Source organism: Tenrec ecaudatus, chromosome 3 (genome assembly GCF_050624435.1).
Source record: "Tenrec ecaudatus isolate mTenEca1 chromosome 3, mTenEca1.hap1, whole genome shotgun sequence".
Lineage (NCBI taxonomy): Eukaryota > Metazoa > Chordata > Mammalia > Afrosoricida > Tenrecidae > Tenrec > Tenrec ecaudatus.
In genome coordinates, this window is record NC_134532.1 from 205,046,447 (window position 1) to 205,073,033 (window position 26,587).

Genomic DNA, 26,587 nt, shown 5'->3' on the forward strand with positions numbered 1-26,587 from the left:
ATGCTGAGGAGGTTGATTCTCTTGTCCATTTGTGAAGTCAGAAGAGGTCAGATGCTGCCTCCCTCACCCCCATGCCCTCTTGACAATTTTTTTAAAGGCAGAATAAATTGTCTGATACTGTCAATTGATTCCGACTCACGGTCACTGTACGTGTTACAAAGTGCACTGAGATCCATAGCGTTGTCTTGGTTGCCATCTTACAGAAGCAGAACGTGAGGCTTTTCTTGTATGGGACGAGTTGGTAGATTTAGACCACCAGGCTTTGGGTTGGTTGTTATTCTTGTGAGGTGTCTCTCAGTGGGTTCTGACTGAGAGTGAATCTCTGGACAGTGTTTTTGAAACACTGCCTGGTCCTGGGCCATCCTTCCCCAGATGTACAATTTCCCGGTGTCCAAGCCCATTGTTGCAGTCCCTATGTAAGCCCATCTCATTGAGGGCCTTCCTCTTCGATGCCGCCCATTCACTTTCCCAGGCATAATGCCCTCTGCAGGCACTGGTCTCTCCTAAAAAAAATGCCAAGGATTTGTGAGATAAAACCTCGCCATCCATGCCTCTAAGGAGCACTCTGGCCTTCTTTCTTCCAAGAAAAAACTGTTGGTTCATGCAATATTCATTTTGGGGGTATGTATGTTTATACATATGTATGTATTTATTTAGTTTTAATCATTTTATTGGGGGTTTTTACAGCTCTTATAACATTTGATACATCAATTCTATTGAGCATATTTGTACATATTTGCCCATCATCAGTTTCTAAATATTTACCTTCTATTTGAGCCCTTGATACCAGCTCCTCTTTTCTCCCGCCTTTCCCCTCCTACCCTTGTGATCCCTTGATAAATTATAAATTATTATTGTTTTCATAGCTTACACTAACCGCTGTCTCCCTTCACTCACGTTTCTGTTGTCCTCTCCTTGTGGGAAGGATTAAAGCATTATCATTTCGATTGGTTCCCCCTTCCTCCTCTCCTCCCCCTACTTTCCCCTACGCTCCAGTATCGCTATTCCCATTTCTGTTCCTGAGGGGTTTACGTGACCTGGATTCCGTGTATCATGAGCTCTTATCTTTACCAGTGTACATGCTCCAGTCTAGCCAGAACTGAAAGGCAAGACTGTGGTTATGATAGTGGGGGATGAGGAAGCCTCAAGGAACCAGAGGAATATTGTGTGTTTCATAGGCACTATACTGCGCCCTGGTTGACCCATCCCTTCCTGTGATCCTTCTGTGAAGGGATGTCCTATTATCTACAGAAGGATTTGGGTCTCTGCTCTGAACACTCCCCCCCACCCCCCGATTCTAAATGATATGTTTTTGTTGATGTTATTTGGATCTTCTGGTGCCTACCACCTGATTCCGTTGACACCTCACGATTGAACAGGCTGGTGTGATTCTTCCATGTGGGCTTGTTGCTTCTCTGGTAGATGGCAGCTTGTTTAACTTCAAGACCCCAGATGCTGTATCTTTTGATAACTGGGCACCCTCAGCTTTCTTCAACACTTTTGCTCGTGTACCCATTCTGTCTTCAGCACCACAATTCAAATGCTTTATTTCTCCTTTTTTCTTCCTTATTCATTGTTCAACATGTACAGGCACATGAGTCAGATTCCACACCCTACCAAATTCTACTTTTAATTGATTGGCTGATAACATCAAATGAAATAATGAAAAATGATTACATTATCTATGATTACATCATAGAGAAAGATCTTATAATGTCTGAAAATCTACTGAGAATTAAAATCTACCCAAATGACACAAAACATTACCCATGTCACTTTAAATGCTACCTTTTCTAAAAAGTCTTTTATTTATGATTTTTTTCTCCATAATAAAATGATTCCAAGGACTAATACTGGAAGCAGACAGCATCTCTGAGGAAACCCTTTCTCAATTGATTAAGGGCTCATAGCAGATCTCATTACAGAATTGATTGTATTACATCAGATCTCACCATGGGGATGAGTACATAGTAACTGCAAAAACACTGGGAATCACGTCTCAGCCTAATTGACACACAGCCTCAACCATCACAGTCACCAAGTCCCCTGTAAATTCTGAAGTTGAAACCCATTCATAGCTCAGAATTCTGTTACTACAGCATGTTTACATCGATGCTAAATTCCACTTCATGTTGCCCTTACTTCATTTTTTGTTTTGTTTGTAAATAGGTACTTGGGTCTAACTTTCGGGATCTTCCTTTCCACACCATGGTTTCCCTTCTGGTTCCAAAGCTGCCTTCCTGACGTCAAGTTTGCTTAAAGTTAGTAAGGTGGCAAAATATGTTGGAAATAAAAATAGGTATAAAGTGAGCTGGTTTCAGAAGCTAGGCTTAATTAAGAGTCAAAGGACACCCTTAATGCCATTTTCCAATAGGCTACAAGGACCGATTTCAGAAAGGAAAAATAAAATAGTATGCTTTCAAGAAACATGTACTGTTTCCTTCAACCACACTGCCCCCTGGCACACATAAAGTGGACTAAAATCAACCCATGGGGGAAAGCTGTCAACAACGTGTCCTTGTGGAGACAAATCAATTACTGGAAAGCATACACTCTGACAATAAACAATGCCCAGCGTGATTAATTTTGGTTTAAGAACTTCAAATAAAATACTGTCCATTCAGAACCCCCTGTCCTGCCGAGTCCTGGGACATTGCCAGCATCTCGGTTACCAGTCACAGCTCTTGGCAGCCTGAACATGGAACTCTGTGCACTCAGGTACAGTACTGCCAGATGGAACCAGGATTGTATCCTTCCCATTTTCACAGTCACTCTGCTTCTTTGGGTGAACTAGAACCTAAGGAGAATTCCCCACCCCTCCAGGTTAACTAGCGACAGGAGCCTGTAGATTAATCAGATTTCACAAAACCAACCTCCAGGGCATTTCAAGGGCTTGGTTAACAAATCAAATTGAAGATGGAATGGAAAGCAGAGGATTCCATTCCATCTTCAATTGTTAAGATCATGAAGTTCAGGGCTGAATAGACCTGGATTCAAGGCCCGACTCCACATTTTTACTATGGCTTGATCTTGGAGAAATTAATGATCCAGTTTTTAATGGATATAATGGGGATAATTATAGCAGCTCTGACTCATCGACTTGTCTGAAGAGTGACTCAGCATTTGGTCACTAGACCAGAGACAGCAGGTCACCTGGGCGCCTATAAGAAATGCCTTGTCTTGGGCCCTGCCTCACAATTTCTGAATCTACATTTGGAGCGACATTGCTCATAATCTGCATTTAACAGGATCTCCTGGAGCTTGTTGCTCAGGCTAATGACTGAAGAAAACTGATTGAAAGCGTATATAGAATGCCAAGTACATAGTAGGGGGCCAGATCTGTATACGGGGTGCTCTCAATATACGTTAACAATTATTAGCGTAAAAGAAAGGGAGGTAAAGCTTGACTTTGATCAAGGATTCAGAAACTCAGAAGACTCTAGTTAACTACTAACAAAGACACCGGCAAGACCAAATCAGAACTGGGTTATAGGTCTGTGACTCTACCCCTTCAGTTCCTCAGCTCACGTTTACAATGGTTTCCCTTGTGCCTGTAATCTAGTACATTATAAACCAGGAGTTTCTGTCCCTCCTTTGGTATTGTCTGGATTGCTCCATTTATATCACGGGGAAAAGGCTGCATGTGATTTTACACTCTTGAACTACAGAGAAAAGATCCTTTCTGCATCCATCCAACCTTTGCACACTGAGGAGCACACCCCCCTCTATCTGTGTCAGGTGCCCCGCACTTGGCTCTGACTCATTGTGACCCTACACACAACAGAAAGAAACACGCGCCAGTTCTCGCAATAGTTATGCTGGCGCCCAACCTTGTAGACACGTGTCTCTCTGTTAAATCAAGTGTCTTCCTCTTTTTTCATTTCCTCTCAACTTACCATACAGGATGTCCTTTTCCAGGGACTGTTCTCTCCTGATAACATGTCAGAAATATAAAATCTCACCATAGTTGCTTCTAACAAGCATTCTGGCTGTACTTCTTCTGGGACAGATTTATTTGTTCTTTTGGCTTTCTATGGTACTTTCAGTATTCGTGACCAGCACCCATATTTAAATGCATGGATTCTTCTCCAGTCTTCCTTATTCAATATGCAACTTTTATATTCATATGAAGTGATGGAAAATACTGTGGCTCCGGTCAGGCACACCTTAATCCTCAAAGTAACAACCTGGCTTTTCAACACTCTCAAGAGGCCTTGTGCAGCACATTTACCGAACACCAGGAGTCACTGATCGCTTGACTGCTGTTTTCATGAGCATTGACTGTGGATCCAAGAAAGAAGAAATCCTAGACAACTCATGACTATGCGAACCCAGAAAAGTCTACCCGAGAAACCATATTATTCTTACTATTAATGCTTTACTCTTAGAAAGACCGTATTATTTTACTCACAGTTTTAGATAAATAAACTTGTATTGGACACATAGGAGGAGAAAATACATTCTTTCTGTTTCCTGCTCACCAAATGCAGGAACAACATAACAGCAACACAGATGTGTCGTGAGGTGCTTTGGAATCCAGTGCAACTCATATCGAGCGTGTGCGCAACAGAAGGAAAGCCTGCCTTGTTTTAGGTACCAGCTTCAGTGTCGTGATTATGTTTGAGTATTGCAGCATCTTGGTCCATCTATTTCGTTTAGCATCCACCCTTTTTTCACTGACTCTCTACTAAGTCTGATATCCTTTTGCAGAGGCTGGAAATATGTCCAATCTCTGTGAAATCAAATCTCAAATTTTTGCTTCTAAGAATCATTCAGGTTACTCTTCTTCCAAGACAGATGTGTTTGTTCTTTGATCGCTCCATGGTTCTCATGATATTCTTTTCCAACACCATCATTCAAATGTGTTAATTTTTCTCAGTGTTCTTTATTCATTGTCCATCTCTCACATCTTAGGAGGGGATTGAAACACCATACATGCTTAGGGTAAGGTGTGTCTTAGTCGTCAAAGTGATATATGAGGTTTTCGACACTTTGAAGAGGCCTAGTGCTTCTAACCCAAACTAACCACACTGACATGGAGTCAAATCTGACTCAGAGTGACCCTACAGAACAGATTGGAATGGTCCCTTTGGGTTTCCAAGATCGTAATGCTTAAGCATTAGGTTCAAACTGCTGATGTTGTGATGATCATCCCAACAAATAAAATGTATGAATGATTAAATGTACCTAAGCAATAGGGCTTCACTACCCTAAACACAAGGCCATAACAACAAAAACCACGTGAGGGTGTCAATGCCAATCCTTCAGGATCTTAGTAGAAAGAGGAGAACCGCACAGGAGGGCCTCTAAGACTGGGAGTTCTTAGGAAAGCAGACTGCCACACCTTTCCCTGTGGATTGTCTGGGGTTCAAACCATCAGCCCGTTAGCAGCTAGCACTGTAGCCTCTCACCGTGCGTCCATGGTTGTCAGCTTAGCTGAGAAAGCGCCTTTGCTTTCCTGGGCTTTTGAGGTGCATGCTTTCTGCACATTGGTACCACCCTTCTTTTTCAAACCGTCTTTCGTAAACCCTAAAATGGTATCGATACTTAACAATCCCTTTAACCAGACCTGATTGAGAGAGGTAATTAGTCAATTAATTGGAAATTTGAAGATCGAAGTAAAGCATAATATTTGAAGCTTAAAATATATAGAGGTTTTATGCCTTTGTTTTTCCAAACAATTACTCTATCTTTCTTATATAACTTTCATTCTAAATTATTCTTATATGATTTCCATTTCCTGTTGCTCCAAATTTAAGCAGGCATTTAAATGCACTCATTCATCTGCATAACTCACCCTCCAGTTGTGGGTTTTGGGTTTTTTGTTTGTTTGTTTTTTTGCTTTTTCTTATTTTGTTTTATTTGCCACTATTTTGGCAATTGCTTCCCCTACTGTAAATTCACTTTGTATGCTAAGCACATAATCTAAGGCGCTGGCTTATCTGAAGAAGGATTGGAGAAACGATTAACAGCCTGTGCTATATAGTTGACACAAACATGCCTGCTGAACATGAGGAAGGCTTGAAGCACTTGCTGACGGCAATCAGGGACAGCAGCCTTCAGTAGGATTGCAACTCAAGATAAAGAAACCAAAATCTTCACAATGAGACCATCTGTTACATCGTGATAAATGAAAACAAAAAGTTTGAAGTGGTCAAGGATTTTATCTTGCTTGGATCCACAATCATCACCATGGGAGCAGCAGTCAGAGATCCAAAGATATGCTGCATTCGGTGAATCTGCTGCCCAAGGCCTCTTTAGAGCATTGCAAATCAAGGATGTTAAACTGAGGATTAAGTTGGACCTGACCTGAAACCTTGGTATTTTCAATTCCCTCATCTGCCTGTGAAGCTACAACATTAAATGAGGAAAATCAGAGGGAAAGATGTATACATTTGAATTGTGGTGCTGGAGAGAAATATTTAAAGTGCCACGGGTGGTTAAAGGACAAACCAATTTGTCTCAGAAGAAGTAAGACCAGAGTGCTCCTTAGAAGGGTGGCAAGACTTCGTTTGACATAGTTGGAACATGCTGTCAGGAGAGACCAGTCTTGGAGAAAGACATGTTTGGTAAATTAAAGGGACATTGAAGGAGAGCATGTCCTTCAGGACTGACACCGTGGCAGCAACAATGGACTCAGACCTAAGAACAAATGAGGGGAAGGTGCAGGATGGAGCAGTATCTCGTTCCGTTGTTCATAAGAGGGTTATGGGTTGGAATCAACCCGGCACATGACACCTAACAGCCACCACAGTCAATCTCACTCTATTTTCAGAAACTGACTAGCAATTTCTACAAATAGATGTTTAACACAGCTTTCACTTTAATTACGCCTTCGTGTTAATTTTTAATTAGTCTATGCAGTATTTCATAAAATCACATTGACTTTAATGTCCAGAAATACAGTCATATTCCCATTTGGAATACAAAACTGGATGTGGGTCCTTCATCAATAGGTTAGACCTCCCATATATGTCAAATCAAGAAAGTGGACTGACACCTTAACTACTGCCAAATAACTGGATGTCAGAATGTTTTACAACATGAAGAGGACCCACTGCTGGTCCAGGGAATCGGTTGTCACAGAGCTTGATTCATAGAGCTTGTTTGGAAGTAGCTTTTTGTACAAAACTATGAGGACATATTAATCATGAGTCCATCTGTATGCATCACATCTCACCAATTGGAAAGACGTTTTCCAAAGGGAAAAGAAAAAAGAACAGTCTGTAATGTGGGGTCAAAAATCCAAAAATATGTCCTTAGAAACTGGGGAGGTGTGGGTGACCTTCATATGAAGAGCTCCATGGAAAATTCCAGCACTAGCTAAGTTACAGCAGAGTCTAATTCCGAGTCTCGTGTAGACACGAGCCAAGATATCACGCAGAGGCGACCCCTGACATCACATTCTGGCTTTCTGACAGTGGCATCCAATCCAATTGCCCAATGCACTGTCACCTTGCACATATGTTTGGTTCAAGGCTGATGCTGACTTAAACATTCACTGTCAACTTGTAGGCTGGAGTTTGATCTGCAAGGATTGTACCTGGAATTGACTGTCACCTGAAACTAAAAGCCACATTCATAGAACCGCTGAGAGAATGTGATATTGAAAAGCCCCTGGAGTATAAATGATTATTATAAAGTGTACCAATTGTCTTATTGCTCTACTCCATTTCCAAACACTTTTCCAAAATACTTCCTCTGAGTAATCACTGGGCAGTACCACTGTAGTAGGTCCCAGATTATATAAATCTTTATAACTACCAGTTAATTATAAATTATTTCCCCAAATAGTTGCCCTGGTTTCTTTTCTCATTACCAATGAATAAGAACTCCTTCTATTCCACATTTTCACAAGGATCAAACTTTGTCAGACATTAGAAAATACTTTTGGCCAATCTGGTGAAGAATAAATGGTACCTCATTATATTTTTAATTGCATTTTCCAGGTTACTATTGAAGCTAAAAATCTTGTCATCCTTAATTGTTCTTTGGCTTTCTACTTTAGTGAAATGAATTCCCATGTTACATTTATTTGGATTCTTTGCATTTCATTTTTTTAAATTCTTATATTTTTTTTTTGTCTAATGAATGCTCATATTAGCCTTAGATAATGGGTGTGAGTTTCCTCCTTACAAATGGGGAACCCGAGGGTCTAAGAAGATGCATGCAGGGTCACAGAGAGAGTAAGTAAAGGGGGGTAATCTAAAATTAGCTTCCTATTTATCTAGCCTCTCTCAAACTGCACATCAGAAGTCTTTAGTTATCACAAGTGCCCCTTACATCCTCTGTAAAAAAAATTCTCTGTGGGATTTCTCACATTGCAATAGAAGAAAGTATCAAAGAAAGGTAAATGGCTGAAGAGTAAATCAGGTACAAAACTGAATAATTGGAAGATATTGAGAATATTTCCTGACTTCTTATTGCTCTCATTCCTTGTCAAATTTCATAAATTGAAATAAAAAAATAAAAACAACACTGAAAACATTGATGTTCTATCATGTGTTCAACATGCACAAAACTCTGGACTAAAGACTTCCAATGTATTGGTTAATTTAATCACTACACCAGCCTCCTGAGTTGGGCATTTGATTTAACTCTGTTTTGTAGAAAAGTGCAGTTTGAGAGAGGATGTCATATAACTAGGAAATGGTGGTGGTGGTGGCAGTGATGGTGGTGATGGCAGTGGTGCTGGTGGTGGTGAGGGTGGTGGTGGCCCGACTTGTAGAAACCATATGTACAAAAGGAGGAAGCAGTGCCCCGTCCTGCCCATTTCTCACAATCGTTGTCTTTGAGCCCATCGTTGCAGTCACTGTGTCAATCCGCCTCACTGAAGGTCTTTCCCCAGTGATCGATGATCTTCTACTCGACCAACTTTTCCTGGTAAAAAATCTAACGTACATAAGATTACGTCTCACTATCCAAAGAGCAGTCTGGATATCAGTCAGGGGAAAATGGGTGAGAGGCATACGCAAGCCCCGTATCATCTTGGCAACTTCTCTGTAAGAAAGAAGTTGTAGGAAATATGAATTAAAAGAACCAGGGCATGGGTGTTTCCCATAAGAATAAATAGGAAGGAAGAACCTGAGCATTGGTTACATGTAAGCAACCAAATTTGATGACCACTCTGTTATCTCAAAATCACACTGTTCATTGCTCTGCAGCCCTGTGAAAATTCTGAAAACCCCCTTCACATCCTGGGTTGATTATCCATGTCAGAGACCACAACTCTAATGAAAACTGGCAAGTTTATGGTTGTAAAAGCAAAAGTGAGATGAAGGAGAAACGGGGATATTGTCTTAGAGAGAGGTGACAAAAAGTTTGGCCGTGTACAAACATCGTCTTTCTTAGTCCTTGAATATTACTTGCTGGGAATTCATACTTGGGGGTAGGAAGATTATGAGATGAAAAACATATGAGAGTGAAGGGTTATGAGAGGAAATTTTATGTCTCTAGAGACTTGAGAAGTAACTAAAATAGTCAAAGCAGGCTGTAATTCATTGATTTAATAGAAGTTCAAGTGAAAACCATTCCATTTCTCTCTGTATCCCTGGTACCCCAAGCATAGGAGATATTGGTGAATGAATAAATAAATAAATGAATATATTCAAACGATAGAAATTTGGAATTGTGGGAAATACTACAACTTTATTTCTAATGGGAAATCTCCCTCATGAATGGTTCTTAATGGTTTTTTAAGATAATATGTGCACGTAAGCAGTTGCAGCTGAGTTGGCCTGCGTGGTGATCTTATCGGGGTCAGAGTAGAGCTGTGTTCCTTCCACGTGGCTTTCAGTGGTGGATGTTAGGAAACAGATCCCCAGGACTTTCTTAAAGGCACTTTTGGGTGAACGCGATCCATATGGCTAGCAGCCAAATGCATGAACTTGTGCTGCCCCAAAAACTCTAGTACAAGAAGACAGAGTCATAGGATTGCTCAGGATGAATCTTCCACTCAAAATTAAACACATTTGTACTGAATTTTTGATCCATTTGGTTAAAAAAAATAACCTCAGTACCATCAAGTTGATTTAAACTCATAGCAACCCTATAGGACAGGGTAAAACTGCCCACGTGCGTTGCTGAGACTGTAACTCATTACAAGGAGAGGGTTTGGTAGTTTCAAACCTCTTGCCTTGCATTTAGCAGCCCTGTGAGTACTACTGTGCCACCAGGTAGGCAAAGGTTAAAATCACCCCCTAGCTCAGTGCCGTGTAGTCAGAACATCAAAGTTTGCACTTCTCCACACTACTGTCCACATACAAAAAATATGCATTCAGCAACTCATCAGTAACAAAAACCAAAAACCAAACTCGCTGCAGTTCTGTTGATTCTGACTCATTTGTGATCCTATAGGACAGCGTTTCTCCACCTGTTGGTTGAGACCATTTTGGGGACCAAATGACCTTTTCACAGGGGTTCTAACAGTAGCAAAATTATAGTTATGAAGTAGCAATGAAAATAATTTTATGGTTGGGGGAGTCACCACAACATGAGGAAGGTTGAGAAACACTGCGTGGAGGACAGAATAGATTTGCTTCCTAGGGTTCCCAAAGATATTGATCTATATGCACACAGAATGCCTCATTTTTCTTCCAATGAGCTCAAAGAAAACCCACTGCCATCAAGTTGATTCAGATTCATAGCAACCCTATAGGACAAAGTAGAATTGCCTCTGTGAGTTTCTGAGACGGCAAATCTTTACAGAAGTAGAAAGCCTCGTTTTTCTCTCTCATTGTGGTTGATGATTTCAAACCGCTGACCTTGTGCTTATCAGTGCAACATGTAAAACTATATCACTGGGGCTGGTAGGTTCAAATTACTGACTTTAATTCAGCCCAATATTTAACCCACGGCAAATCCCTGATCCTTTAGTAATATAGTGAGGATAGTAATATTACCTAAAAAGTTGAACCCCAGAACTCAACACGAATCTGTTCTACAAGGAGTATCCAGAGATACAATGCAGTCAGGTTCCAAATCAATTTTATTCCATAATAAATAACTGAAAGCAGATTAATCCATCCTCGATTGTCAAGTTTTTATCCCAGCCTTGCTTTTTATGCAAAACATTACACAGAAATGTCACAGTAAATAATTTCAGAGTTAAATCATATAATTTAAATAAGAAACACAACATTAAAAAGTTTTAACAACTACAGTATGGCCCATACCTTGAGACTGATGAGGATCTGGATCTGCGGACACGGATGTGGAGAGGAGTATGGAGAGAGAGTCATTGTGTGGAAGGGAATTCACTTCCATAAAATTAACTGGTAGCTTTTCAGGAGGTTTTTCTCTCCCATTCTTTGCCTTTTTTCACTAGGACCTGGCTGGCTTTCTCTAAAAATAATTAAAAATAAAATAAAAAACCTTTGTAATGTACTCTATCGACATTTCCTTAACTGTTTTCTAAATGGGTTTACTAATAGTGATAACAATCAATTCTTCACCACAACAATTCTTTATCAATTAATCAATTCTTTATCACAACAAAGTCTTCCTCATGACCCATGATTTTTTATCTAAAAATGGGCAATGTAACTGAGCATAATTACTGAAACCCAAATGAAGTCTGAGCATGATAGTGGGACAAGAGGAAAGTAAAAGGAAATAGAGGAAAGAACTAAGAAGCAAGGGGTCTAAATACAGCCAGGTACATATATAAATATATTTATATATGACGATGGGGAAATAGATCTATATGCATATATTTATAGGTTTAGTATTAAGGTAGTAGATGGAAATGGCATCTCTACTCAAGTACTCCCTCAATGCAAGCAGTTTGTTCTATTAAACTGACATTCCATGATGCTCACCTTCCCGACATGATCGCTGAAGACAAAGTAGGTGCATAAGCAAGTGTGGTGAAAATAGCTGATGGTGCCCGGCTATCAAAAGATATAGTGTCTGGGGTCTTAAAGGCTTGAAGATAAACAAGTGGCCATCTAGCTGAGAAGCAACAAAGCCCACATGGAAGAAGCAGACCAGCCTGTGTTATCACGAGGTGTCAAAGGGATCAGGTATCAGGCATCAAATAACAAAAAAAATCATATCAATGTGAATGAGGAGAGTGGGGAGTGGAGACCCAAAGCCCATGTGTAGGCAACTACATCCTCTTACAGAAGGGTTGGGGGGGGGGGGGATGAGCCACTTAGGGTGCAGTACAGCAATGATGAAACATACAACTTTCCTCTAGTTCTTTAATGCTTCCTCCCCCCACTATCATGATCCCAATTCTACCTTACAAATCCAACTAGTCTAGAAGATGTACACTGGTACAGATAGGAACCAGAAACATAGGGAATCCAGGACAAATAAACCCCTCAGGACCAATAATGGGAGTAGAGATACCAGGAGGGGAAATATCTACATATAAGCCCCTCCTGGGGGACAACAACAGAACAGTGGGTGAAAGGAGACATTGGACAGTGTAAGACATGACAAAATAATAATAATTCATAAATTATCAAGGGTTCATGAGGGAGGTAGGGCGGGAAGGGAGGGGAAAATGAGCTGATACCAAGGGCTCAAGTAGAAAGAAAATGTTTTGAAGGTGATGATGGCAACAAATATACAAATGTGCCTGACACAATGGATGGATGTATGGATTGTGATAAGAGTCGTATGAGCCCCGAATATAATGATTTTAAAAAGAAAAAATTAAGAAAATTATAGCAGAACGCTGGGAGCACAGCCACAAAAGATTTAAACAATGAGTACTAACAACGCCAACTAACTCCTGGATTCCGATGTTTTGTTTGAGTTCAGATGCAAAACTTCTTGACATTTCTGTGAAATCCAATTATGTTGAGTACTGATGCGGTTGAATACTGGGCTTCTACTGTATTTCATTGCTCTTCTGAGAAAATCCAATGATACGAAATCTGTTAATAAAACCCCTGCAGAACTGCTAGTGAACATAGGCAGGCAGCCATCGATTTGGTATCTGCGCTCTGTAAGATGGCACTGGCATTTTACCAGCATGGTGTCAGGCCATAAGGAGCTTTGGTGGTGCAGTAGTTTAAGAGTTGGGTTAAAAACTGGGAGCTCATCAGTTTAAGAATCTAGCTAATCTGAAGGAGAAAGTAGTGGCTTCTTTGAGGTTTACTTTGATTTCCTTTACTCTCAGAAGCACTGTGAAGTAATTCTACTCTGTCCGGTAGGGTCACTATGAATTGGAATCACTTGATGGTGTAAGGTTAGGTGTTTGAATCAAGCTCCACTGTCTCTGTGAGGTTTTAGGGACTGAAAGTAAGTAGGGACTTCCTTGGCATTTGACCAGCTGACAGGTGGGCTGTCGTGACTGAAAGAATCTCTTTTCTGGAGGCGGGGTGGCATAGTCGTTATGCGTTAGATTGAACACTGCAAGGCCAGCAGTTCAAAACCACCAGGTATTCTGAGCAGGACTAGAGTTTTACTCCCAGGAAAGCGTTCCAGTCTCAGAAACCCAAGTGGCAGTTCTATCCTATCTTATAGGATCACTGTGTGTTGGCTTTGACTCGGTGACTGTCAGAAAGATTAAGGATTGATACGGCTCTTGGCCACCATTAAGACAGTCATCTATTATCTTCTCAAAGGATAGATTTTAGTTTCTCTGTTTTGGTTGGTTAGTATTTCACATCATCTTGATCCATGTACTAGATCACTTTCAGCAGCTACTCTGTGCGTTGGTATAGTAATAAACCTTCCATTTGGTTTAAAACAGTCAGATTAGGAGTTGCAGAATGTCTCTATTTTTTTTCAAATATAACGAGAGAAAGCCAGATGTCTGGAAAGGCTTGGGTAATTATTAGGGAATGTAATGTGTTACACCTTGAAGGCAACTAATCACCGCAGAAAGGCTTTTGTATTTCCATTGTCGGTCAGTTGGCCTTGAATATTCTCTCCACAAACCCTATGAGCCTATTTTAAAACAATGGTCAAAACATTGCAAAACAAACAAACAAAAAACTATACTGAACTCACTGCCACCCGGTGGATTCTGACTCATAGAAACATGATAGGATAAAATAGAACTGTCCCTGTGGACTTCAGAGACTGGAACGCTTGATGAAAGTAGAAAACCTAATCTTTCTCCCAAAAGTGGCTGGTGGCTTTGAACTGATGACCTTAAGGAAAGTAGCCTAACAAGTAACCTCTATGCCACCAGTGCTCTCCTCCTCAGCTGGGCTTCTCCTCTTCAGTCACATTGTGAGTACCCTGGGACCTCAGGGGCCCACCTTCTGGCTGTATCTTCAGTCATGTTGTGCTTCCTTTGTCTATTTCAGCATTTGAGAGTGCTTCGAAGCTCTATGCAACGTTTCCATCCCAGTCATTCTTCCTTGTCTGCTCTGAGTCTGGAAGTTTCGCTGAAACCTGTTTGCTCTGGGTGATCCTGCTGGCATTTGAAATATCAGTGACATAGCTTCCAGCATCGCAACAACACACAAGCCACCACAGAACAACAAACTGACTGACAAGTGGTGAGGCTATCTCCATCCTGGACATCCAATGGTCTCATGTCATATGATTTAATGAGGACGATGTCACAGATTCTGGGAAAATAGTCATGGTAGCCTTTTAAGAGATTTTCCCCAAGCCCATTACCATATTTAATACTTATAGTATGCATTTCTAGGTCAGTTTCCTCATTTATGTTTTCCAGATGAAGAAACTCAAGCTGAGAGAGGTTAAGTGATTTGTTCAAAGCCACAAGACAAGATAGTGAGTCTTTTAACTCTGAGTCTACATTTTCCCCCACTATGCCTTGCTGCTAATATCTTGGTGTGAATTAATTTTCATTAGCACCTCCTTCCCAGAGCTATTGACTTTAAAAGAACAGAGCAAGTCAAAGGACTCAGTCATTAATGCTGGAATTTAAGAGACTGTGGTCCTTGAGTAATTAGATACATAGAGGAAGCAAAAAAGAGCTTCTGCAGGTCCCCCAAAATCACATAAATTTAGGATAAAAATACCTGTTTGCATGTAAGATTTATTTTGATGATATGATTCAAATACAATTCTTCTTTATTAGGAGTAAACCAAACCAAATCCACTGTCTATCTATGAGCCAATTCAAACTCATAGCTACATGAAAGGACAGAGCACCACTGCCCCACAGACATTGCAAGGCAGTAACGACTGTTACTGAAACATGCAGCCACATCTTTCTGCTGTGGCGAACCTGGTGGATTCAAGCCACAGATCTTCTGGCTGGAGGCTGCGCACTTTACTGTGCCATCAGGACCTCTGATGGGATGTCATTAAATTCCTGAATAACTGAAGATCCCCCTGGCTGCCTTCTTTAGGAGCCAGAGAAGCAGTTGTACAAATACTTGCGGTGGTAGTGGTCATTGACAAATCATTCATATACTAGAATATGACTTGTAGTTTGAAAGCATGGGATATTCTTATGATACAATCATTCTCCAAACACTATATCTGGCATGCTAAAAATGATTAAACACTTATGTCAGAAAATGAAATGTGAGTGACATGGAACTTCAATCAATGTACCAGTGAAAAGAAGAAAATCTACTGATCAGAGATACAGAGTTCAGGATGAATCAGAGGAGGATGCTGATGGCAAGGGGTTTATTAAGAAGAGGTATTAATAATTTGAGCCATGAAATCCCTTGCCAGTGCTTTAAAAAGAGAGCAAATAGATTATATGTTGTTTTTATTAGTCAAAACTATGTTAACAACTCCAAACTCATTGCCATCAAGTTGGTTCTGATTCTTATTACCAAAAAAGAAAAAAAAACAAACTCCCTGCCACCAAGTTGATTCCAATTCATGTAGCTATCCTACAGGACAGGGTGGAACTGTGCCTGTGGGTTTCTCAGACTATGACTGGGTATGGGAGTAAAAAGCCTCATCTTTCTTCTGTGGAATACCGTAATTTCACCTGCTGACCTTGTGGTGAAAAGCCCAATATATAACCACTGTGCCATGGTTATAAGTCTTTACTCATGTTAGGAAGAAAAAATAAGCAATTTACATGGATTTTTTTAATATACTGGGATTGAGTTTGCTAAAGGAAGGAAAATCGTGAGGAAAAGGTAGGGTACATTCTTGTCAGTCAGTAGACTTTGAATACAGTCCTGATCCTGCTACCTACCTATCTTGTGGGCTTAGAAACTCATGGAATCTCCCTGAATCTGAGTTTCCTCATCTAGAAATTAGGTAATACTTCGGTCTCAAAATGCCCAAGTGCCTTCTCCACCTTAGCTTCCGTGATGAAGATTGCAGCAGTAGGATTGTTAAATGCTCACCTATTCAGCAATGTTAATGTTTATTCTAGGATGGAGATTCTGGAATCAAAGCCAAGTTCACACTCTGGTCCTATACCCACTCTGCTACAGGTCAAGGCCAAGTCAATCACAAGTAAAGGAAAACAGAGTGGTGGTTGGAGAATGGGCTCTGAAGCCTGCCTATTATCCCATTCCAGAATTTATTCAGTTTGTACAAGTAACTGAGTTCCCTTGTGCTTTCATTTCTTCAGCTCTAACTTGTGCACTGAAGATATTCATATTCTTATAATACAAAATTATATACTCTATAATTTTAGAACAATGTTTGACATAATCACAAGGTCAGCATTTGAAAATACCAGCTAATTCTCTGAAGAAAGATGAGGATTTCTACTCCTATAAAGAACTGGAGTTTTTTAAAAAAAAGAGTTACAGTTCCTAAAATTCATCAGGGATGTTCTATTCTGTAACAGGAGGTCACTATGAGTTTATGGAAACTGAAAGCCCATCTCTCTCCTTCAGGGCAGCTGGTCGTCTCAAACTGCTGACCTTGTGGATTACAGTCCAATTAGTAATCACTAAGGATTCTGCTCTATAGCACATGGTTCTCAATAATTCAACATCTCCTCCATAATGATGGATTTTTGACTTGATAGATTAGATAATGCACAATAAAATGTCTGATAATTTAAGCTAACACACACACCAATAAGATTGCAACAATAAAATCCAAAATATTGATTAAATATCATACATATCAGGGAATAATTGGAATGGAAAATGCCATGTCTATTATTGGGAAGAAATTTGGGCCCGTAGCTCCTTTCTAGCCAAGCAAGTAGGAAAGCATAAGTAAGTGTCTATTTATTGCGGTCTGCTCAAAGCAAAGCAAATGCTGCTATTCTAAAGGAGGTCAATATTACCCAGGAGCTCTCCTCAGGACAGGGGAGCCTGTCATGCAAGGTAAGCTGACAGGCAGTTAGATGGACATATTATTAACAGGCACAGGCTACCCTTACTCCAAATAAACATTAAGTCATTTTAAGATGCTGGGAGAGTACTCTAATGTCTATCCATTTTGACCTTCCAATGGGATGTCCGCATGTAGGATTTAATCAGCACATGCACAACAAGACATTTCCTTATCGGTCCTCACGTCGCTCTGTTGCTTTAACTCTGCAGGAAAGCCTGTGGCGATGGCTGGGGTCTGTTGCTAAGGACTAAGCTACTGATTTATGGATGTAAAAAATGTTGCCTCCTCCTTCATGTGGGGCAGTTGCTCTCAGCTGGAAAGCTACAGGCTCATTTCTTCTTTCCTCCAAATCCAAAGAACTAATAATATATTTATATGACTTAAACAACTGTTTTAGACAAATCCAGAAATAGATTGCTATTGAACTGTTTTTCTCAGAAAAGAGTGTCAGAACTTGCCCAGGCAAACAGATGTGTAATGTGTGCTGCACGTAAGTCTCGGGCACCATAAAATGTCTTCAGTGGTAATAGTGTTCAGTAATTCAGTATTCAGAAGTTCAACTTATTCAAGAAGTATGTACTCTATCCCTAAGCTGAGAGGGTGTCCTTTCTAATTTGTATTCTTACGGGAATTTTTTTTTTCAGTCTGTGCATTCCTGGAACAGTCGTGTATAAAGCACCTGCTCTGTCCTAGAATTTGTGTTGAAAACCACACTGCGGGGAGAAAGGCATTTCTTGACATTGCTTGAATTTTTCCCCTGACACCTGTGAGCTCACTTTTCAGTTGGAAGATTGATTTTTCAGCTGTTTTTCTCTAGGGGAAAGGATCTCAAATATCTTTATTCAACACAAAGCTGTTATCAGCCAGAGGAGAACTTGCAAACCTATTTAGCTGGACCCCTAGCCTAGTCCCAAAGCCACTGGACACCAGAGTAATTCATATTCATTCAGATATTGCATTTACCAACTTGACAAATACACGGTGAAGGGGCAAGTCTGGCGAATGCACCCTTGCCTTCTCCCAGCGGTCAAATTCCTCAGCTATGCGTTTCAGTGGAAAAACAAATCCGTCATGTCCTCCCCTCTCGCGTGATTTATCAGCAGGGCTGTAAATGTATCCTTGCCACCCCCGGCAGCCACACACATCAGGTTTCCTGTTTCTTTCTCTACTTCTTACATGCCAGTAGTTTGGTTTTGGGGTCCCCGCCAAAAAAAGAAAAAAGAAAACAATAGAACTGAATCAAAATCAAAAGAGAGCCTCGTGTTGCTGTCTTCTGCAAACCAAATGCCATTCCCTTGCTCAGACTGCCTTGAGAGGTTAATGGCTAGGTGAGATTCCTCAGAGACAGAAGCGGCAGGGTCTGTCTGGGTAACAGATCGGGGGAACTGAGAAGGAAGACACAGGGAAGGTGACGTACAAGCGGAAATTGTTCCCTTACCTGAAACGCACATTTGAATGGAGTCAATTTGACACATTCTAAGCTCCTGGAAAACCAGGTGTTTCTAAGCCCCTTATGAAACCCCAGAGGGCTTGTGATTTGTTGTTCCTGATTGGAATTTTTAGGGTTGGGGGCTCATCAGGCAAATGGCACCTTTAAAGTGGGCTGTAAAATAGTGTCTCTTGTCTGACCTCCAAGTTTTGTCGATGCAGCTAATCTTGCCTCCCCTTACAGAAATCACCGGAAGAGGCAATATTGGGCTCATCAGGGTCATTAACATATTCATGAAAAGCTTTGAAAGAGAAATAACTCCTGGCTGGTGGGACAGTCCCGATTTTTAACAACGTTTCCCGCACCCCCAGCATTTTTAAAAAGTCCTGATTTTTGGAAAGAATGCACGACAAGCTAGGGTAGACGGTTTTGGGCTGCCATGTGGCTATTTTGCCAGGATATGAGTTTTATCAATGGTGTCCCGCTGTTGTCCCGCTTTACCGATGTTCAAATCTGGTCACCTTAGTGCCCTAAGCTAAATATCACTAACTCCTGGTTACCGTGCCCAAGGGAGTTGCCAAATATCTGACCCCAGAGTTGGAAGTCCAAAGCATGAGAAAATGCAGCCTCACCACCAAATGATCACCACGTGAAATACTCTTAGAGCCTCTTCACAATGACTCTAGTCCTTCAACGGGTAGCCAGAGAGAGACTGGTCTTCACACTATTGTAAAAGACCCATCCATACGGGGCCAAACATTTGTACATTTTGAAATAACTTAAGAGGAATCACATGGTCGAGAGATACAGATTATTAGAACTGAATGTCTTTGTTTTTTGAGTCCCTTAGGGGTAGCAATTCATAAGAAACTACTTTCAAAGGGGGAAATAGAGAGACCATAATAGAGAAGGAAGTAGGTGTGCGAACTGGGGTAGCCTTATACTTACCTGTGCTCGTGGATAGAGAAAGGAATCCTGGTTGTACTGTGGTTAAGTGCTCTGTTGCTAACCAAAAGGTCAGCAGTTTGAACCCACCAACCACTGAAGCAAGAGAAAGACGTGACTTCTGCTTCAGTGAAGTTTGCAGCCTTGGAAAAGCTATGGATCCAGTCACATGCTGCCCTACAGGCTCACTATGAGTCAGAACTGAAAGCAATGGGTTGGTTTGGTTAGCTTGCTTGCTTTTCATTTATGGAAACAGATACTGGGTAGATTACAGGGAGTCAAGATTAAAATCAACCTGGATTTAAACCTATCTAGACAATTCGCCTTTTTTTCCAAGGAGTGAAAAGCACATTAAACTTGCTATTAAATATATATCATCAGGATAACCATGATAGATTTCGGTTACAGAAGTCCTACTAGGTGCTAGAAACCACACTTACAAGAGATGTACCAAGACCCTAGTTTTGGAAATGAGCTAGCTGGAGTTCACTTGAATGAACATGCTCCTAAAATATAGGCAGCCCTTAAGCACTGGTATATGGATATTCTCACTATTTCCAGAATCTAAGCTGAGCTAGAAGAAAAATGCCTAAAAAGAGAGAAGAGGAAATAGTCTAATTAGTTCACTGTGCTCACCTCTATGACGCGGGATTGCTGAACACAAATGGGGGCATAAGCAAATGTGAAGAAAGCTGATGGTGCCCAGCTATCAAAAGATATAGCATCTGGGGTCTTAAAGGCTTGAAGGTAAACAAGCGTCCAGCTACCTCAGAAGCAACAAAGTCCACATGGAAAAAGCACACCAGCCTGTGCTATCACGAGGTGTCAAAGGGATCAGGTATCAGACATCATCAGAACAAAAAAATCATATCATTATGAATGATGGGGGAAGTCCAGAGTGGAGACCCAAAGCCATTTGTAGGCCACTGGACATCCTTTAACAGAAGGGTCTCAAGGAGGAGACGAGCCAGTCAGGGTGCGATGTAGTAACAAGGAAGCATACAACTTTCCTCTAGTTCCTAAATGCTTGCTCCCCCCCACGGGTCCCCCACCAACTATCACGATCCCAATTCTACCTGACAAATCTGGCTAGACCAGAGGATGTACTCTGGTACAGATAGGAACTGGAAACGCAGGGAATCCAGGGCGGATGATCTCTTCAGGCCCAGTGGTGAAAGAGGTGATACTGTGAAGATGGGTTGGAAAGAGGGCATCGATTACAAGGATCTACATGTGACCTCTTCCCTAGAGGACGGACAACAGAAAAGTGGGTGAAGGACAAGATATGACAAAATAATAATTTATAAATTATTAAGGGTTCATGAGGGAGTGGGGAGCAATGAGGAGGGGAAAAATGAAGAACTGATGCCAGGGGCTTAGATGGAGAACAAATGTTTTGAGAGCAATGAATGTACAAGTGAGCATTACACAATTGATCTATGTATGCATTGTGATAAGAGTTGTATGAGCCCCTAATAAAATGTTTTGAAAAAACAAGGAAACAAACACTCAAACAAAAAATCAGTTCAGTGTTATTCAGCTTTCTTTTTCTCTTAAATGTCCCAGCCTAGGTACATTTGCTGAGCTTTTACTGTCTGCCATTTTATTTAAAGAAAAGATTACTGATAAGAATGTAACTGTCTTTTTTTGGTACCTATTCTGGAAATACTACCATGATCACAAAGAGATTTCCTGAACTCCCTGTCTGTAGTTTCTATACCTGCCCTTCTTCTAAGTCACCACTCTTGGTCTTTGCAGACCTGACTATGAAATATGATGCGGTCAGAGAACTCAATCTTCATGACATACTTACTCAGATTTATGTACTTGGGTATTGCCAATATGCATCATACTAAAAGCTAAGAAATGAATGCACTCTAAAATCATGTGTGTGTCCTGCCTAGCAATTATAAATTCTAAAAGTTGTCAGTTTTACTTTTCTTCTTTATTCATTGTCTAAGTGCACTCCTAGCAATAAATATGCCACCTCCACACTGATTTTCTGTGAACCAGTATACTATAATCTTTCAGGTACAGGATATGGCAAATGAAATGAAGCTATTCAAACCCATAATAAAGTCATTAACATTTTGATGGGTGAAGAGTAGGTCAGATAACATGCTTCTTTCTGGTAACTCTTATATCCAAGGTGAACTAAAGGGTACTGGTTTACCTATTGTGCAGGTTTTGATATCCTATTCAAACTGGGAGGACCTTTGAGCTGTTCTCTGTAGAGGAGTTTGGAGATGAAATGCATCCCATAGGGAAGATTTAGAAAAGGAGAGTTGGGTCATCGATTACCAAGTAGGGAGCTAGAGATGAGTCATACTGAAGGGATATTTGTCTCCTTGTTTCCATAGTAATCAAAGGTAAAGTTGGTATTTTGTGCCATTTCATGACTTAACTAATGTTATCTTCAGAAAAAATCCTCTGATTAAAAAAAAGAAAATAAAACAGAGACAATTCCAACTCATCATGACCCTAAGTAGATGCTATTAAAATTCCTATTTTTATCATCACTAAATACGTGGCAACGTTAGTTATTTACTGAGTGACTCGCTGTGTACACCATCTATTCTCAGAGACGAAGCCTTTGAAAGGCTCTCCCCTTCAAGAAGCAAATGGAGATAGCCACAGTATCTGCCCAGGTTCCCCATTGTGTATCTTGTTTGAAGGGTTTCCCAGTGGAGTGTGGGAAAATTTACCGGGAAGAAAAAAATAAATTAATTTTACCTGGGTGACAGCAATTATGCAGAATGACAAAAAGAGTAGTTATATTACAAGTTAAGGATGCTCATTCACTCTCCCCAGGGACTGTCAGTCAGGAATCTTGAGAAAAAATCACAGCAAAATAATGGTAGGCTCTGTTGTTAACTGTCATTTCCCCACAATGCTGGGTTTTCAGAAACAATAAGGCGAAAAATGCAGTCTGCTGTCCCTCCAGAACTCCTCGAGCACATATGTTATATCTCAAACTGTCAGTCCTTGGAGACTCGCCATCCAGTGGGTAACCAGGTCATTCGTGTCAGCCATGGTGGCACCACAGTAAAGGCCAGTGATTTACTTGCAGCCACGACTCACCAACAAAGATTTTTAAGCATGTAGACAAAAGGGTATTAGAACCACGTATAATTTCAAGTATGGTTTTACTCAACAAAAATATAAAGAATAAAGGGCGAGTGTATGAAGTAAAAAAAAAAATGCCATGACAGATGGTTGGTAATTATTTTTTCTGTATTCTATATAGCACTTAAATTATTTCTATAAGCATTATATAAGCTGAAATCCATTGTGAATGTTCATATCTTTAAATGTTAATGACTTTATTATGGATTTGAATAGCTTCATTTCATTTGCCATATGCTGTACCTTAAAGATTATAGTATACTGGTTCACAGAAAATCAGTGTGGCGTTGGCACGTTTATTCCTAGGAGTGCACTTAGACAATGAATTAAAGAAGAAAAGTAAGACTAACAACTTTTAGAATGTGTAATTGCTTAGTATATTTTCAAAATATTCTAATGCCAGAATGCATAAAATTTGTGAAAAGGAAATTAAAAGGAAATAAAAGATCATTCAATGGCCCTCACACTATTGTTGCTGATGTTGTTAGTTGCTTTTCAGTTTGTTCCCACGCATTGCACCCCTGTGTCCAACAGAAGGATACAATCCTTGGGCTTCTCCAAGCTCACAATTGCTATTAGGTTTGGGTCCATTGTTGCAGCCAATGTGACAATCCATGTGGAGGGTTTTCTGGTTTATTGCTGCCCCTCCACTGTACCTACAGATGTCCTTTATCCAGACAGCATGACCACAGTACAAGAAACAAAGTCTCATTACTCTTGTCTTTGAGGAATATTCTGACTAATTCTTCCATGACAGGTTCATTTGTTCTTTTGGCATTCCATGGTACTTTCAATATTCTTTGCTGGCTCTATAATTCAAACACATCTATTCTTTTCAGTCTTACTTGGTGTCCAATTTTGCATGTTCAATTTTCACGTGCATATGGCTGATTAAAAATGGCATGGATCAGGAGCACCTGAGTCCTCAAAGGAACATCCCTGCTTTTCAACAATTTAAGAGGTCTTGTAGAGCAAAACCTTGCTTTTACTAATGTTTTCAGCGCAATTTGAACTTCTTCCTTCGGTATCATTCATTCGTGCTCATATGCTATCTCTAGAAATGGTTGAATGCCGATTCATTATTCTCAATACAGTGAATGTATATTCTTTCTATCTCCTTTTGTTACTTCCTGCATCATTCAATATTTTGCCCAGAGAATCTTTCAGTATTGAAACTAGAAGCTTGAAATTTTTCGTGACTTCTTTTATTTTAAGATATGCAGAACATGTTCTTCCCTTTTGGTTTTCTAATTCAAGGTTTTTGCAAACTTTATTACAATATCTGGCTTCGTCTTATCCCACTGCCTTTTGAAGTATTCTATTCAGCTCTTTGATATCATCATTTCTTCCATTTGCTTTAGCTTCTCTACAATTTATGGCAAGTTTTAGAATCTCTTCTGACATCCACTTTGATATTTTCTTTCATTCCTTTTTAATGATGTTGTGCTTTCTTCATGAATGATCTTCTTGATGTCCTCCCACCCAGCTCACCAGGTCTTCTTTCATAAATGTGTGATTCATCAAATATGTTCCTGAGATGTTTTCAAACTTGAGGTGGGATAGACTCAAGGTCATAGTTTGGCTCTTGTGAATTTATTTTAATTTTCTTCAGCTTTATCATGAGTTTACATATGAACATTTGATAGTCTGGTCCACAGTCATTCCCTGGCCTGGCTGTAGCTGCTGATGTTGAGCTTATCCTTTGTTTCTTCGCACAAATGGAGACAATTTGATTTATGTGCAGTCTAGCTGGAGAAGTCCATGTGTAGTCTCCTTCTGTGCTGTAGAAATAAGTTATTGTCTATGAACAAGTGATTGGTTTTACATTTCTATCACGAATTCCATATTTTCCAACTATTTTTCCATCTTCTTTGTTTACAACTTTTGGATCCCAATTGCCAATAATTATTATAGTAGGGTATATAATAAAGAGTAAGAAATGAGCCAGTGTGAGTTCAAATATTCAGTCCTCCACTTCTTGCTACAAGACATTTGTCAATAAATCATATATACCCCTATGTTTCACTTTCTGTAGCTGTAACATGATAATCTATTAATATGTGTGTAATAAATTGTTATGGGCTATAGCCCTGGCTTATTTTTTTTTGACTGCTAACCCACAAAGTCAACCATTCTAAACCACTAGCCATTACATGGAAGAAAGGGGATGCTTGCTTCTCCCATGAAGATTGGCAGTCTCAGACAACCCACAGGGAAGTTTTACCCAGCTCTATAGGGTTGCTATGAATAAAAAATTATCTTGATTGCAGTGAATTTGAGATTTGTTTTCTTGTTTGTTTTCTATGTTGACCAATGGTTCAAAAAAGAGAATCCAGAAATATAATCAGTCATTTATAGACACTTTATTTTTTATAAAGGTCTAAAATTAAAGGGGCAAGAAATAGCCTTTTCAACAAATAATGTTAAAAATATTATATCTCGGCACCCGCTCCCCGCGCCCGCAGGTCCTTCCAGCGGTCTGGCCCGGAGCCTTCTGTTCAGGCCCCTGGCCTCTTTCCTGTTGCCACAGGTTCCTTCAGGTCTGTGCGTCTGCTACCCCAAGCACTCTGAGACTAGAGACAGAGGAGAAGCCTGTCCAGAAGCCCTGCAGGACAGGAAAAGGAGAATCTTAATGTGGAAAAACTCAACACTGAAAATGAAGGAAAACTTGAAAACCAAGAAAAGGTGGAAAACGAAGAACTGCCACTGACTAAGGAAAAGCCAGAAGCCACTGGCTCTCCAGAAAACAAGGGAAAATTAGGGACAGAAGACAAAGAAACATTAGGAACAGAGGACAAGGAAAAGTTAGGAATAGAAGGCAAGGAAAAGTTAGGAAGAGATGACAAAGGAAAGTTAGGAATGGAAGGCAAGGAAAAGTTAGGAAGAGATGACAAAGGAAAGTTAGGAATGCAAGACAAGGAGAAAATAGAAACAGCAGACAAAGGAAAGTTAGGAATGGAATGCAACGAAAAGTTAGGAACAGGAGACAAAGGAAAGTTAGGAACGGAAGGCAAGGAAAAGTTAGGAAATGAGGGAAAGGCAGATGAGGAAATCCCAAAGGATAAGGGAAAGGCTGAGGGTGAGGGGAAGCCCGAAAAAAAGCCCGCAGATGAAACCAAGGCTACAGCCAAGCACCCAGCTCAGGATGATGTCCCCAGAAAAGCAAAAAGAAAAACCAATAAAGGGCTGGCTGAGTACCTCAAGGAGTATAAGGAAGCCACTCATGATATGCATTTGAGCAATGAGATGATAAGAGAGTTCCATGAGATGGCAAGGGTGGAGGATGAGGTGAAAAAATCCAAACAGAAATTGGGGGGCTTTATGTGGATGCAAAGAAGCTTGCAGAATCCCTTCCACCCTAGAGGTCCAAGGGAACTTCGGGGTGGCTGAAGGGCCCAACAGAGAGGCTTTGAAGACATTCCCTATGTGTAGTGCCTTCTAACTTCACTTCATGTTGTGACTGATTAGGACACGATCAACCCTGATCTCCTTTCTTGCATTTCCCTGGCAGACACTTGCCAGGCTCTGCTTTAACCTTATGCTGACACTTGGCTTTCGGCATCCCTCTAGGTACCAATAGCCTTTTGACCCAACTACAGCGCTCTGTGTTTCAGTAGGGGATTTTCACCCATTGCATGAAATTTAAAAAAATGTTTATGGTGCATTCTACAATTAAAAGAGTTTGCAGAACCATAAAAATATATATTATATCTCAACCTGCAAAAGAATGAAGCAGGGAAAAATAAATAAAAAAAGAAATAGGACTCACATCTCACATCATATAAAAAATGAACTGGAGATGGATTAAAGACCTAAATATAAACTGCAGAACTCTAATGATAATCAGTGAAAATAAAGATAAATTTAATTTCCCTAAAA

At 40.3% G+C, this 26,587-nt stretch overlaps 1 pseudogene; it reads left to right on the forward strand.

Moving 5' to 3' along the window:
• Positions 1-22,504: 22,504 nt before the first annotated feature.
• Positions 22,505-26,140, forward strand: LOC142442502 (uncharacterized; annotated as a pseudogene).
• Positions 26,141-26,587: the final 447 nt, after the last annotated feature.